Below are 3,867 nucleotides of genomic sequence, written 5' to 3'. Positions count from 1 at the left end.
GTTAAGAGTTCGCGGCTCAAAGCGGTGGGATAGAGTACTATAACAACTTTTACGATAACACTGTTAATCTATATCACTTAATTTTTTCCGGCACATTGATAGCCGTAATTTTTCTTGTAAAACATTAGTGGTATTATAACATTTATCAAGATTAGTAAAGTGAAAATTGTTGCGTGGTTTCGGTTGACAAGCCAAAAAACGGCGCGCTGGGCGCTTCTTTTTACGCTAGAAACATATGAACTGTGTGGCACTCCACAAAAAACTACCATTTGGTAGATTATTATGCTTAGAAAATAAATTATAAACAACTCAAATATATTTTAAACACATTGTTAAGTGTATAATTAATGTATATTAAATGGCTTTTAATTAATTTTCATCTGAATAGCGTTTTACAAAGTATATATGTTTAGTATGTTTTAGATTATAAAAAAATAATACAGTTTGGAAGTTTTAATTAAAAAAAAAATTGTGTCGTAAATATTTTTTTAAGCAGTTATATAAAATATCGCATAGTAAATATCGCATCTTATTCATTAACGAAAAAAAGCCTCACTTTTTTATGTTATACGGTCTCTCAGTCTCACCGTGAAACACAGTCATAATGTTTATACATGGTTGTTTGTTGTGGCAACCTAGCGTACGCTTGCTATACTCTTACTCACCAACAAGATCACAACACTGCTTATAGATAGTGTTATTTAGCTGTGATCTTCTGTAAGGTCGAAGTATTACCCCTGTCGGGCTGCTCTATATTTTAAGCACGAAATTTCCTGCTGTGCCCTATCTCAGTGTTCTTAAGGAATACTACTTAATGCTTTTATTTTAGGTAACATCCGACTGATAATGATGTATAAGAGATAATGTGTATATGGGTACATTATATAAATTCAAATATATTTCAAAATTGAGTTGGAAATTAAACCCACAACTCTCGGTGTAAAATACATGGTGCATTAATTTGACCACTATTGTATTTAAAATATGAGATTTTAAACTCTTTGTATTTATTATAATGATAATATAACTTTTGCGCAACATTCAATCTATCCCCTCATATGTTAAGTTTTTCAATATCAAACATGTATAATTTTAAGGACCCAATCTTCAGGCAAAAATCATTACTCTCACAAATACAATTTATATTTAATGTGATTTCGAAGTAATTGGTGCGATTTTTAAAAAGTTTTGACTTTGGCTCTAAGGGCTATTTTCACCGCTTGTGTGTAAATTTTATTTTACACATAAGCTACTAATAGAATTTAATAGTAGCTGGTATAATAAGACCAATAGGACCTGTTTCTCCTCAATTCATAATATAATAGAAGTATGTGATAATTATAAAGTACTAATTTAGATTCAAATTGCGAAAAGAAATATCTCATAAATATAGTGTTATTAGATCTTAAAAAAGTATAATAAATATTTCAAAAAGTTTTATCTCTTGAATACTATAATCGAGATCAGTCAAATAGCTTTATCCACCGCCAGTGGAATAGGCGCCTAGGCGGTGCTAGGGATTACGTTTCTGTAAGTATTACTATATTCTGTGGGATTACGTTTGACTCTTTGACTGTAGTTGAGACTGATGAAACATGTCAAAACCAGATGTATTTGTATACGATACGCATACAATGTGTCACTTTTTCGCTTGCGTTCAGCCGTGGAAGACGCACGTGTTATATAGAGATTATGGTGTTTTAGTTATGATTTTGTTTGTGTTTATTCATTTTTCTCTTAAATGGTAAGAAATGCAGACATAGTTAAGGTAATGGGTTGTTTTTAACTGTATTATAGCTTTATACATGTTTTTTAAATCAACATGGCCCGGCACTTTGACCTCATGGTATTTTTACTTTATTCATTTTGTTGTTAAATAGTAAGAAATGCAGTCATAGTTAAGGTAATGGGTTGTTTTTAATCGTATTATAGCTTTATTCATGTTTTTTAAATCAACATGGCCCGGCATTTTGACCTCATGGTATTTTTTACTTTATTTATTTTTTTGTTAAATGGTATGAAATGCAGACATAGTTAAGGCAATGGTTTGTTTTTAATTGTATTATAGAGCTTTATTAATATTTTTTAAATCAATACGGCTCGGCTCCTCGACCTCGTGGTATTTTTTACTTCGATAAACATATTTTATGTGATCCATCCTTGTTTTTAAGAAGTTTGAGAAAGAATCCAATTTTTTATAGCCATACCAGTGTGTGTTGTGTGTTGCTGTCCTATGGTACGCCAATGGTACAGAGGACCTTCGTGAGACGTCTCCATCCGTTCCTGTCCTGTTCCTCTCGCTCCACGTCCCTCCAGCCGCAGCCCTGCCATTCGCAGCTCGGCGTCGATAGTTCGATGCCACGTGTGCGCCGGCCGGCCCCGTCGCCTGCTCCCGCGTGGTCTCCACGTGAACGCGACCTGGCAGTCTTGTCCTCTGGTCTTCAGAGTGAGTGCCCTATCCACTTCAACTTCCGCTGGGCAATTTCTTGCTCCATCGTGATTTGGTGGCATTGATTCCATTGCTCCCTGTGCTGATAGTGTTCCCCCAGAATCCGTACAGGATGGATCTTAGACATCTGTTGCATGCTCATCAGACCCTTTGCCTATAACAGTGATCTATCAAAAAAAAAAAACTATATATTCAGCTTGTCAATCTACCCACATAATTTTCACTCATTCGTTTTGAAGGGCCTAAAAGGTTCTTTAATAAGTCAAGGATATCTTCATTGCTTAAGTGTCATTTAAAAATGGCTCCTGCCATCACCACTGTTATTGATATTACCCCACTAGGTTAACAATCTAATATTCCTGTGATATTCTCCACCCTATAAATGTTCAATGTTTGTTAAGGTTGGTATTAAGTCGGTATTATGTATTTGTCTGTGACAAACGCTCTGGTGTAATGGTATCTGGTGTCGGCGGCGCCTACACACTGACGGTCGCGAGTTCTATTCCAACTCGGAGTGGATATTTGTGTTTATACACATATTTATTTCCACTCTGGCTATTATAAACCGTGCCCTGGAGAGCACGTTAAGCTGTCTGACCCGGTTGTTATATATACACCTAAAAATACAGTCATGGCATCACACTAAAGAATACACTTCCATCATATACACCTGATAGAGATTGTTACTCATATAGAATGTATCTGTCACATTGGAGCAGCGTGGTGGATTAAGCTCCTATCCTTCTCCTACATGGAGAAAGAGCCCTACGCCTAGCAGCGGGATATTACAGGCTTAAGCGTATATTTCTGTGTAAATATTTTGAAAGAAATAAAATTAAGTTGTAAATAAATCATGTCTCTGTCCAGGGGTAATTAGTTTGTAATAAATTAGTTACTAACAGCTATCATCATTACAGCCTATACAGTCCACTGCTGGACATAGGCCTCCACAAGTTTACACCAAAAATAACATGAACTCATGTGTTTTGTCCATAGTCACCACGCTGGGCAGGCGGGTTGGTGACCGCAGTATTGGCTTTGTCGCACCGAAGACGCTGCTGCCCGTCTCCGGCCTGTGTATTTCAAAGCCAGCAGTTGGATGGTTATCCCGCCATCGGTCGGCTTCTTAAGTTCCAAGATGGTTGTGGAACCTTGTTATCCCTTAGTCGCCTCTTACGACACCCACGGGAAGAGAGGGGGTGACTAAATTCTTTAGTGCCGTAGCCACACAGCACAGCTATACTAACAGCTATAGTCTTAGATTAACATTAAATGTTTTATGTTGTTTTAGGGTAAGGTGTAATATTGATAGTTTGACTATTTTGCATGTTTTCAAAATTAAATTTACACTGCTATCTCAATCGCACCGACCAATCTCCTTCCTGTGTTCTATTCTACGTCACATTGGCAGCATAAAC

The sequence above is a fragment of the Melitaea cinxia genome, chromosome 18, assembly GCF_905220565.1.
Source record: "Melitaea cinxia chromosome 18, ilMelCinx1.1, whole genome shotgun sequence".
Classification (NCBI taxonomy): Eukaryota; Metazoa; Arthropoda; class Insecta; order Lepidoptera; family Nymphalidae; genus Melitaea; species Melitaea cinxia.
This window is presented reverse-complemented; position numbering follows the sequence as displayed.